This window comes from Rattus norvegicus, chromosome 1, assembly GCF_021556685.1.
Source record: "Rattus norvegicus strain SHRSP/BbbUtx chromosome 1, alternate assembly SHRSP_T2T, whole genome shotgun sequence".
NCBI lineage: Eukaryota > Metazoa > Chordata > Mammalia > Rodentia > Muridae > Rattus > Rattus norvegicus.
Window position 1 is genome coordinate 210,832,038 of NC_141534.1, and position 12,666 is coordinate 210,844,703.

Consider the following 12,666-nt stretch of genomic DNA (forward strand, 5'->3'; position numbering starts at 1 on the left):
CTATCAGCCTCAAGATTCTTTCACATGTCTGCTTTAGCAAACATCCCGTAACTTGTGTCTGCTTCAGCAAAACATCACTATGACCTGAGTTTCCATAAATTTCCCCTTCAAGAGTGAATTTTTTCTTTGGGCTTGCAGGTAACACAGAAGAGTATGCCAGGCACAGGTAAAACAGGATCCTGGGAAAGTTTGCTAAGTAGCCCTCTTGGGTTTGAAAGAGCTCAAGGGAAAGGTAGACTAGCCAGGTAGAAAGACAGTTTTATACAGCTAGTAGTTTAGAATCAGGCTCATAAAAAATTTTTGTATATAGTTCAGAAAATAAAGTTACCTCCTGAACTAGTAGGATTTTCCTCACTTTATGCCTCCAATGGCTTTATTGGTATAAATACTGGATAATTTAAATACCAGACTCAGGTTTAAACCCTTGTCCAACGATAAAATGAAGCCTCAGTCTTTTCCCCAGGTTGTTACTAGGAACTCAGGTCTCACTTTTCATCACTGTGGTCAACAATTTTAACAAGTTTTCCTGAGTCTTAATGCCTGGCACAGGTTCTCCCCAGAACCTATGCACAGGATGTCCATTGGTGATAAATATTTTCTTAAGTTCTCAAGGAATCTAGAAAACCATAACAGGATTTTCACTAGGTCTGAAGACTCTCCTTGAGTTCTCATTGTGACCTCTAACATTCCACAGGTTCTGAAGGTTGCTAAAGGTCTTATTATAAAGAGACATTTTTCCTCCCTTAAGTTCTTTTTGGTACAGTTGTGTGCTAAAGCTTTTTGCAGGTTCTAAATGTTTTCTAATGTGTTTCTGAGAAACACAGCAAAGCCTAAGCAAGGCCTTTCCTGAGGTCTACTTGAGTACTTCTACATGGCTGATTGTCTGAAGTGTAAATTTGTTAGAGAAAGGGTATTACTTAGGCGTGGGGTTTAAAATCTCAATACAGCCCTCAATACTCACATTATGGCTAATGTGAGTAAGAGTCTTCTGCTGGCTAGTATGCACAACTCTTAGCTCTTTCTTACTCTATTTCTTCCTGGACACTGCCATTTTTCAGCACTGGTAATGGACTGAACCTTTGAACTTGTAAACCAACACTAATTAAATGTTGTCCTTGATAAGCTGTCCTTGGTTATGGTGTCTCTTCACAGGAATAGAAACCTAAACTAAGAGACCTTTACCTTCCCTTGGTCTTAAAGCATGGTCCACATTATTGTTGAAAACTCCAGGAACTACTCAGAGCCTGAGTAGTGCCTAAAAATTGAGTCTTGTTCTAACAAGTTTTCTGTGGTCATTGATAGGTTTCTCACTAGGTCTAAAGTCATCCCCCATGTCCTTATTGTGGTCTAACACAGTCTGCAGGTTCTAGCTGGGGTCTAGACCACCTTTGTTCTGACTATATGTCTTAGGCCTTCTCCAATTGCTCAAGAGTCCTATAGCATTCTCCATGTTCCCTCTGAGGCCTAAAACCTACAGGTACTCAGTGGGTCCAAAGACTTATCTGGTGACCTGTGACTTGTATCCACGTCCTTTCCTATGTTCTCACTGGGTCTTTAAGCATTGCTTGGCTTGCCAGTGGAGCCGAAAATTTGTTCCAAGTTCTCACATTTTTCTAGAAGCTGTGTCTAAGAACTTTTCCATAGTCTTCCTGTCTCCAACAATCTTATATCCATTATTACCGAGTCTTAAGTTTTCCTTCTGGTTTATACTGGCATCTAAGGTATTCTCAAATTCTCACTGGGGACTTTGGCCTTCTCCAGGTGCTCACTTTATGATAAAACCTTCTACTACTTACTTTAATCTAAGGCCTTTTCAAATTTTCATTATTGGTCTAAAGACTTCTGGCATTTGGTGTGGCCCAACCCCTTTGCTATGTTCTCTCTGTATCTCATAGCCTTGCCAACATTCTCTGTCACCCCGAAGGTATTAGTTAGGATCTCAATAGTATCTAAAAAAATTCCTGTAAATTTCTAGGGTTTATAAAGCCTTATACTGGTATTCACTAGGTCTCAAGACATTCTCTCTGTTCACAGAATAGGAAAATTGGTATAAGTACTCACTGATGCTGTTACTAGGTTTCCACTACATTCTAAGGCCTTTTCCAAAGACTTTTTGAGGCATTAAGCCTTCTCCATCTTCTCAGTAAAGCCTAAAACCTTTTACAGGCTTCATTGGGCCTAAGAACGGGTCAACGTTTTGACTACTAGACCTTTTTTTTTTTGCCAAAATATTTCTGAGGCCTAAGGCCTTCCCCAATTCTAATTATGGCCTAAAAGCCACTCAGTGGAGTTAAAGGCCTTCCCAGTTCACTGTATTTTAATATACCCTATGTTCTCATTGGTATCATAAGGTTTACTAACAGTCTCACTGGAGCCTAAGTGTAGAGCTATCGCATGAGGAGACTGCTCCCAGCCTGCTAGCTTCAAGGCAACCAGGGTCCCTGCCATTTTCAGCAGACTGAGACTGAGAAGGCAGAATTCTGCTGTTTTGCCAAGTAAGCTGAAAACCTGAGGAAGTGACCTTCACATTCCATTTCTTATGAGAAGTAAATTTGCTTATAGTTTAAGTAGACATCACACCAAAGACTTGGACTGCAGAAAGATTTCTCATTTTACACGGAGGTTTGGGTCACCATGAGTCAAGGTAAGATGATGCTAGGTAAACAGCACCCGGTGGGAGTGAGAAATTGTGTGAATTCTTTAGTCTGCTTTCTGCATAAAAGATGCTGAAATTTTGAATAAGTGTGCATTGGCTGACTATGGTTGTGTGCTCCTATGTCCTGATTAATGAGGCTCTACCCTTAGCACCCCACTTCACCAAACGTTGACACCTAAGTTCCAACTATGTTTCTGCTGGATTCTCAGGCCTTCCCATTTTTCTATTGGGTCTACAGACATCCTCAGGTTCTCATGGGAGCCTCCTGCCTTGCCCACAACACTCACTGGGGCATAAAACTTTCTAAGGTACTCTCTGTGCCTAACCACAGATGTCCTGCAATCAAAGAATGGATACAGAAAATGTGGTTCATTTGTACAATGGAATACTATTCTTGTATAAAATTGAGGTCATCATGAATTTTGCAGTTGGATGGACCTACAAAATACCATCCTGAGTGAGGTAAGACAGACCCCAAAGCATATGCATGTATGTACTCATTGATAAGTAAACATTAGCCCAAAAGTACCGAATACTCATGATACAACCACAGAACCTTCGAAGTTAAAGAAAAAGGAAGGCCAAAGTGAAGATGCTTCAATCCCACCTGGAAGGGTGAACAGAGTAGTCATGGGAGACTGAGCAAGGGTGGAAACTGAGTGAGAGAGGGGAAGAGAGGAATGGGAGGATAGGGATGGGAAAAGACAGGAGAGAGGCCCAGAGGGCCAGGAGAATGAGTGGAAATATGCTGCTGGTTGTGTTGGGTGGGGGAATTTCTAGAAAGTCTCAAGAGACTTGGTATGGAGAGGCTCTCAGGAGTCAATTGTGTGATGGTAGCTGAAATGGCTAACGGTGGGAATATGGATCCTGAAGACTCTATATCCAGAAGCCAGACACCGAGAGCAGGGTTGGGGACACAACACATGTACGAAACTTTTGACCAAAAATTATTCCTGTCTAAAACAAATTCAGGGAGAAAGATGATGCAGAGCCTGAAGCAATGGCCAACCAATGCCCGGTCCAACATGAGATCGAGGTCATGGATCGGCATCAATCCCTGAAACTATTACTGATGCTATGATATTTGCTGATAGGAACCTAGCATGGCTGTTGTCTTAAGAGTTTTATTGCTGTGAACACCATTAACAAGGCAATTCATACACAACATTTAATTACCAGTTTACAGGTTCAGATGCTCAGTCCATTGTCATTAAGGTGGGAGCATGGTAGCATCCAGGCACATATGAGGCAGGCATTGCTGAAGAGTTCTTCATCTACATCTGAAGGCTGCTAGGAGATGACTGGCTCCCATGTGGTTAGGAAGAGGGTCTTAAAGACCTCTCGACATTGACACACTTCTTCCTTAAGGGCACACTTCCAAACAGTACCACTCCCTGGGCCACGCATATTCCACTGTCCTCTGAGTAGTTCTATCCAGTAGCTGACTGAGACTTATGGAGATGCCTGCAGCCACATATTGGATAGAGGTAAAGATCCGTATGGAAGAGTTATGCAAAAGATTGAAAGCCCTGAATTGTATGGGAACCCCACAGGAAGACCAGCAATGTCAACTAATCTGGAACCCTGGAAGCTCCCAGAGACTGAGCCAACAATCGAAGAGCATACCTGGGCTGGTCTGAGCTCCTGAGCACATATGTAGTACAGGGCTGCCTTGTCTTGCCGCAGTGGGAGAAGTTATGCCTAATTTTGTAGAGATTTGAGGCATTAGAGTGTGGGAACACCACAGGATTTCGCATTCTCAGGGGTAAAGCTGGAGGGGGTGGGTAAAGGGAAGACTCTCAGTGAGGGGGTCCAGGAGAGGGAGGTAGCATTTTCATTTTTAAAAAAAAAAATAACAAGCTAATAGCCTTCTTAAAATGCTTCTCAAGATCTTAGGCCTTCCCTTCATTCTTACTAAGGCCTAAAATATTATACAGCTTCTGATTGGAGCTTAAGGCATTTCCCAGGGTCTTAATTGGTCCTAAGGTCTTTCCCATATTCTCACTGGGTCTTAAAGCTTTTCTGGGTTCTCACTGGGGCCTAAAGGCTTCCCAAATCCTTACTGGTGTCTAAAGCCTTCTGTAAGTTCCACTGTCCTAAGGTTTTCCTGTGTTGACACTGGAGCAGAAGGCTTCACAGTGTTGTCATTCACTCTCAACGCCTTGCCTGGATTCTCCTCATAGACAAAAGTGTTACTGAAGGACTCCCTGTTGTCTAAAATCTTTCCCAAGTTTTACAGAATCTACAAAGCCTTTGTCTGGTCTTCACTGGTTGAAAGCCTTCTCCATGTTCTCACTGTGGTTTAACAGCTTCTACGGGCTATTGCATGAGCTTAAAGCTGGGATGATTCTGTCTCAGTGGGGCCTAAGTGTTTCCCTTGTTATCACAGGAGTTTTATTTTAGACCCAATTTAAAAAATTATTTATGTGAATACACAGTCAGTGTCTTTAGACATATCAGAAGAGGGCATCAGATCCCATTACAGATGATTATGAGCCACCATGAGGTTGCTGGGAATTAAATTCAGGACCTCTGGAAGAATAGTCAGTGATCTTTAATTCTGAACTCTCTCTCTCCAGCCTCTCACAGAATCTTAATGCTTCCTTAGCTTCTGACAGGAGTATAAGGACTTCCAAGGCTGTACCTTACCCCTAAAACTTTCTGAGATTTTTTTTAAAATGTCTATGTCCTTTCTGGATTGTCACTGGGGTCTAAAGCCTTATGTATCTACTCATTGGGGTTAAATCTGGGCCAAGGTTCTCATTGAGACTAAGGCCTAGCCAGGTCTCATTACTGCCAACAATTTTGACACAGTACCACAGAATCTCTCAGGGGTTAGACAGGTTTCCTTTGATTTTGGAGGTTCTCATGGGGTTGTTGCTTGAGCCTGACACATTCTTCAGGTTCCCACTGGAAAATAAGGCCTTCCCCAGGTTATCACACGGTTCTAAACATTCTACAGCTTCTCAGTGGGGCTAGAGACCTTCTCCAAATTCTCAGTTGGATTTAAGTCCTTTTCCAGGCACACTGAAGCCTTCAGTCTTCCACAGATTTTTTTTACTCTTACTATATATTTTCTATAAATACGCGCTGGAGCGAAGAGCATTCCACAGGGTCTCCATGGGAGGCCCAAGCTCTTTCCAATGTTCTCAGTGACTCATAAAGCTACCCCATGATTTTACTGGGGACTAAGGCCTTTTCCAGTGTATGACTGGGACATAAGGCCTTCCGAGGTTTCACTTGAGTCAATGGCCTAATAAGATTCTTTCTGGTCTCTAAAGAGATACTCAAGTTGTAACTGGGGCTTAAGGCCTTCCAAGGTCATTACTGGGCTGTAAGGTTTACTCCTGTTGTCACTGCATCTTAAGTTTCCTGTGTAGATTCTCAATGAAGTCTAAGTTAATATCAGGAATCACTATGCTTAAAATATTCCCTAGTTCTCAGGTGTTCTCGAAGACCTGCAAAAATTTTCTTACAAGGTTCTGAAGGCCTTCTTCAAGTTCTCCCTGAGGCCTAAAGACTTTACTGGTTCTAACTGGGGCTTATGGTCTTCTCTAGGTCTACGCTGGGATCTAACAGCTTCCCAAAATTCACATTGAAACCATAAGCCTTCCTCAGGTTCGGATTGGATCCAAAATCCCCTAAATTGTCTCATTTGGGGCTTAAGACATCCCCCAGGTTACCCCTGGGATCAAACGGCTTCCCTATGTTCTCATTGGATTTGAAAGCCTTGCTTGATTTCTCAGTGGAGTTTAAGGATTAACCAGGATCTCATTGGGACCTAACAATTTCCCCCAAATTCTCACAGTGTATACATGGTTTTCACTAGGACAGAAGGCACTCCCCGTTTCCTCACTGTGATCGAAATCTTTGTTCAAGTTCTCATTTGTGGTTGCAGTCTTTAGCACATTCTACATTAATCTAGACCCTTCTCCTAATTTGTTTTGAGAGCCTAGGCTTAGCAGATTGTCTCTAGAGCCTAAACTTTCTACTTATTCTCACTCAGGTTTAAGGCCTACTGAAGGTTCTAAGAGTGATCAAGGCCTCCTCCAAAGTCTCACTGAAACCTAAGCCTTCCCCAGGTTGTCACTGGAGCCTAAGCCCTTCCTGGACAGTCACAACAGTGTCTAAGATCTTTTCCACATTCTCACTGAGTCTTCAAGCCGTTCCCAAGTTCTTTCTGGAGTCCAAAGTTCACTGGGTCCTAAAAATCTTCACAAATTCTCACAGATTCCATCAGAACTTAGAGCACTGTCACTGGGTGTAAGGTCTTTCCCATGGTCTATGTCTGGCCTAAAATATTCTACAGGTTTCAGGGGCTAATCATTTTTCCACATTCTCACTGGCTCTCTAAGGCATCCAATACTTTTTGGGGGAATTCTTAAAACCTTTGTAATATTCTCACTGTGGCTTTAAATTTTTTTCAGGTTTTCTCTGAGGCACTGTGTCTAAAGTCCTTCCACATTTTCTCTCTGGGGCCTTCAATATTCTACAGGTACTAATTTGGGCTTAAGGCCTTCTACAAGTTCTCACTAATTAGGTGTTGGTTAGATTCTCAAAGGAGCCTAAAACCTTTTAAGTATTCACAGCGATTCTTGAGGCTCAGTTTCTTACTGTGATCCAAGGACTTCCCCCAAGACTCATTGAAGCCTAAGGCATTCCACGGAATCTCAACATAACTCCAAACTTCTACAGGTTCTCAAGGAATCTTAAGGACTTCTCCACATACCTACTGTTATCTAAGGCAAAGTTTCATTTATGCCTGAATCGATGTTCATGTTCTCTGTGGGCTAAATCTTTCTACAGATTCTCACTGAGGCTTAAGACATTCCTGAGTCACAGTGATGCCTGAGGCTTTTTCCTTTTTCCTTGGTCTAAAAGCTTCTCCCGGTTTGTCCAGGGATCAACAATTCCCCATGTTTTCATTAGGACCCAAGGTCTTTCTAGGTGGTAAGTGCGGCCTAAAGCCTGCTTATGTTCTCACAGATTCTTAAACTTGTATCCATGTGTTCATGGAAGATAAGACAATACCTTGGGTCTCACTAGGGCCTAAAATGTTTACCAAGTTCTCAGCACCTGGGAATAAGTGAACAAGTTTTAAGCCATGGAGAGATTCTGGATCACAGCCACCAAGTACAAGTTCTATACGGCCTTTGATAGATTTTTCCATGGGACTGAAGGCTTCCTTCAGGTTTTCACTGTGGACAAAAGCTATGGATAGCTTCTCACTGCAGTCTCAGGGTTTCCCCAGTCTCATTGTGAAACAGTTTTACACTTTCCCCACATTCTCACAGGAGGCTAAGACTTCCTAGAGGTTTTCATGGTGCCTGAGTTTTTCACTGTGATCAGTGGCCTTCCTTCCCCAGAATCTCATTAAGGCTTACAGCCTTCCCCAGGTTTTTCTTGGGACCTTATATCTTCTGCAGCTTCCCTCTGGGGTGCAAGCATCTCAGATTCTTAAATGAGCTGACACCCTTACAGGTTCTGAAGGAGGCTTAAGCCCTTCTGTGAAGCCCAAGGTTTTCAAATTATTTTCATTGGGTGTAAGGATTTTTCAAGTTTTCCTGAGAACTAAGATCTTCCTGCTTGGGGTAACCTTTTTTTAAAAACTGGGTTAGAATATATTAAGTTGTTAATTTAGTGAAAGCCAAGAGCTAACTGCTGGAAGGATTGTGTCACTGTCCTTTACATGGCCTTTCCTCATGTTTTCTATTTGGTAAATATTTGTTCTTCCTCACCAGCCTAAAGACAATCTAGAATTGTGTCAGAGGTTGCCTCGCTGCTGACTGGTTATACTAAAGAGCTGATGGCAAATAGCTGTGTAGGAAACGGGGGCAGAACTTCCAACACAGAGAGAGGGTTCCTGGGAGAAGAAAGCACGTGTCAGAGATTTTGGAGGTTGTGGCATTTCCAGCAAGGCATCTGCGGACAGGGCAGCCTGTTTCTCAGTCTGGCAGAGTTTTTGACTCAGAGCTCCAAAATCTCTGCGTGTGGCTCGCTAAGTTCCGAGGGCGGGCTGTTGCCGAGCACAGCCCACGCTTCCAAATCCCTGTGCCTGGCTGGGGTGCCCTGCTTCCTTACCTTTCTCTGGAACTCAGTTCAGTTGCTGCGTGAAGGAAAATGCCATACAATCTTAGTTTAGAATCTACAACTAACAGAATCGCTGGAAGCCGAAAGTAGCATCCTAATTTCATAATGTATTTCAGTTATAAATCCTCTAGTGGTGCTTTTGTGCATGTCTGCAATGGAACCGGGGGCCTCTGGCTACCTACACTGTGTCTTTATGCTCTCAGGTCCAAAATAAAAAACATTAAAAAAATATTTAAAAAAAAAAAGTTTGACCCGCAGATCCCGGCCCGCAGCAGCTCTCTGCTCCCAAACCCCGTGGGAGAGAGACCTCACCGCCTGATCAGGTGGGCACTCCTGAGGCTGCAGAGCGGAGGAGACCACCAACACTGCCCACCCCTGCCCACATCCCTGGCCCAAGAGGCAACTGTATAAGGCCTCTGGGTTCCCGTAGGGGAGGGCCCAGGAGCGGCAGGACCCCTGCGCCTAAGACACCGCCGGAACCTGAAGGAAACAGACCGGATAAACAGTTCTCTGCACCCAAATCCCGTGGGAGGGAGAGCTAAACCTTCAGAGAGGCAGACACGCCTGGGAAACCAGAAGAGACTGCACTCTGTGCACATCCAGACGCCAGAGGAAAACACCAAACGTCATCTGGAACCCTGGTGCACAGAGGCTCCCGGAAAGAGCGGCGCAGATCTTCCAGGGTTGCTGCAGCCGCGGAGAGGACTTAGGCAGTACCCCACGAGCAAACTTGAGCCTTGGAACCACAGGTAGGACCAACTTTTCCCCTGCAAGAAACCTGCCTGGTGAACTCAAGACACAGGCCCACAGGAACAGCTGAAGACCTGTAGAGAGGAAAAACTACACGCCCGAAAGCAGAACACTCTGTCCCCATAACTGGCTGAAAGAAAACAGGAAAACAGGTCTACAGCACTCCTGACACACAGGCTTATAGGACAGTCTAGCCACGGTCAGAATTAGCAGAACAAAGTAACACTAGAGATAATCTGATGGCGAGAGGCAAGCACAGGAACCCAAGCAACAGAAACCAAGACTACATGGCATCATCGGAGCCCAATTCTCCCACCAAAGCAAACACGGAATATCCAAACACACCAGAAAAGCAAGATCTAGTTTCAAAATCATATTTGATCATGATGCTGGAGGACTTCAAGAAAGACATAAAGAACTCCCTTAGAGAACAAGTAGAAGCCTACAGAGAGGAATCGCAAAAATCCCTGAAAGAATTCCAGGAAAACACAATCAAACAGTTGAAGGAATTAAAAATGGAAATAGAAGCAATCAAGAAAGAACACATGGAAACAACCCTGGACATAGAAAATCAAAAGAAAAGACAAGGAGCTGTAGATACAAGCTTCACCAACAGAATACAAGAGATGGAAGAGAGAATCTCGGGAGCAGAAGATTCCATAGAAATCATTGACTCAACTGTCAAAGATAATGTAAAGCAGAAAAAGCTACTGGTCCAAAACATACAGGAAATCCAGGACTCAATGAGAAGATCAAACCTAAGGATAATAGGTATAGAAGAGAGTGAAGACTCCCAGCTCAAAGGACCAGTAAATATCTTCAACAAAATCATAGAAGAAAACTTCCCTAACCTAAAAAAAGAGATACCCATAGGCATACAAGAAGCCTACAGAACTCCAAATAGATTGGACCAGAAAAGAAACACCTCCCGTCACATAATTGTCAAAACACCAAACGCACAAAATAAAGAAAGAATATTAAAAGCAGTAAGGGAAAAAGGTCAAGTAACATATAAAGGCAGACCTATTAGAATCACACCAGACTTTTCGCCAGAAACTATGAAGGCCAGAAGATCCTGGACAGATGTCATACAGACCCTAAGAGAACACAAATGCCAGCCCAGGTTACTGTATCCTGCAAAACTCTCAATTAACATAGATGGAGAAACCAAGATATTCCATGACAAAACCAAATTTACACAATATCTTTCTACAAACCCAGCACTACAAAGGATAATAAAGGGTAAAGCCCAACATAAGGAGGCAAGCTATACCCTAGAAGAAGCAAGAAACTAATCATCTTGGCAACAAAACAAAGAGAAGAAAAGCACACAAACATAACCTCACATCCAAAAATGAATATAACAGGAAGCAATAATCACTATTCCTTAATATCTCTCAACATCAATGGCCTCAACTCCCCAATAAAAAGACATAGATTAACAAACTGGATACGCAATGAGGACCCTGCATTCTGCTGCCTACAGGAAACACACCTCAGAGACAAAGACAGACACTACCTCAGAGTGAAAGGCTGGAAAACAACTTTCCAAGCAAATGGTCAGAAGAAGCAAGCTGGAGTAGCCATTCTAATATCAAATAAAATCAATTTTCAATTAAAAGTCATCAAAAAAGATAAGGAAGGACACTTCATATTCATCAAAGGAAAAATCCACCAAGATGAACTCTCAATCCTCATCTTCGGTTGGTTTATATACAAGTGTGCAATTTCTAGGCTTGAAAATAAAATGATGCTATCTGGTGCTGGATAGAGGAGCCTTATTTTTTATTATGGCAGCTTGCTATTTTTGTAACATGGTGATTTGGTTGAACACAATAAAGTACAGTAGTAACTGATCTCCCCTTCTTCCTGGATGAGTGAGGAGATGATTAAATGTTGACGTCAGCATCCTTGAGCATATTCAGATGAGCTTCTGCTTCTGTTGAAAAGGATGCTGTGTTTGATTGTGGTCCGAAGCTTTGAAGCACTACTTGGCATCTCCTTCCTTGGAGGTCTCACTGTTTAAACATAACAGATTTGATAGCTTGTTGGTAAGGTGAGGTCCAGCTTGTCTCCACTAGGTCATCTTCATGTGAATCCGGTGGTTATACGGTTTTGTTCTAGGGATATTTCATTTTTTTTAATAACGGTTTTAGCTGACATTCATGGAGAGAATGAATCCTTAGAACTGTGCCACTAGTGAAAGGAAATCCTGTCTAGAGTATGTTTCTTTACAAAGCTGTGTCACACCATCCTTTGGGCCCTCTGCTGGAAAAGTAGAATCAAGTCTCAAATAATGCCTTTTAAATTGTATCCTCTAGTATTATAGATGTAGGACAGTACTGTATCATACCTCTGTGGATGTAAAATAGCTTGTACCTGCTTTATGATACGTAGTAGTGACCGTGCTTTATCAGAGCTGTTTTTAATGATGTTGCTCAGAATGTTTTCTTTCCAGATGATGATTGAGAAGCTAATTTAAAAAAAAAAATGGTGCCAGGTACCACAAGAGTAACAGAACTGTGCTGTTTTCTCGGGTTTTGTTTTTTTACTTTTTTTTTTTTTTAATGGAGTGTGCTGGATGTCTCTACAGTTTTGTTCAGATGACTGCAGAACCTGGAAAAGCTGTTGCTGCTGTTGATGCATAACACACTGCTATTATTGGTCTTTTTATATAAATATAAATATATATATACAGATATATAATTTGAATTTTTTGAAACTTTAGCTGTGCTGTCAACTTTGGAAAAAAGTATCCCCGTTTACTGTGTTGAGTTGGACTGTACAGAAATTAACAGCCATAATGGTCTAGAAATGTTGAACTTAAGTTTTTTCCATTTGTACAGGGGTAACACACTGTATTAAATATGTAAGGTCTTATCTACGTGGGTTTGATTACAAAAACTAATAAAGTATTCTCTAAATTTAAAAAAAAAAGAAAAGTCTTAGTCAGCAGCCTTCTTTTTAAATTTTCTGTTTTTTTTTAGTACCCTCAATTAAAGGATTTTGCAGATTATTGAAGATACTAAAATACATTCAAATTACAAAATATTTGTTTTCTGTGACTCTAAATTGGACCTAACTTAAATATATTCATTGTTTTTCTTGTGATTCTTGAGCTGTACTATCTTTGAGATATATGACACCTGATAATTTTATTACTATTGTAC

The 12,666-nt window shown here is 42.1% G+C and overlaps 1 long non-coding RNA gene across 2 annotated transcripts in view; it reads right to left on the reverse strand.

The window, feature by feature from the left end:
* LOC147997012 (uncharacterized) overlaps positions 1 to 12,666 on the reverse strand; it is a 56,511-nt gene that overhangs the window by 14,872 nt on the left and 28,973 nt on the right. The gene's annotated exons all lie outside the window — the stretch shown is intronic.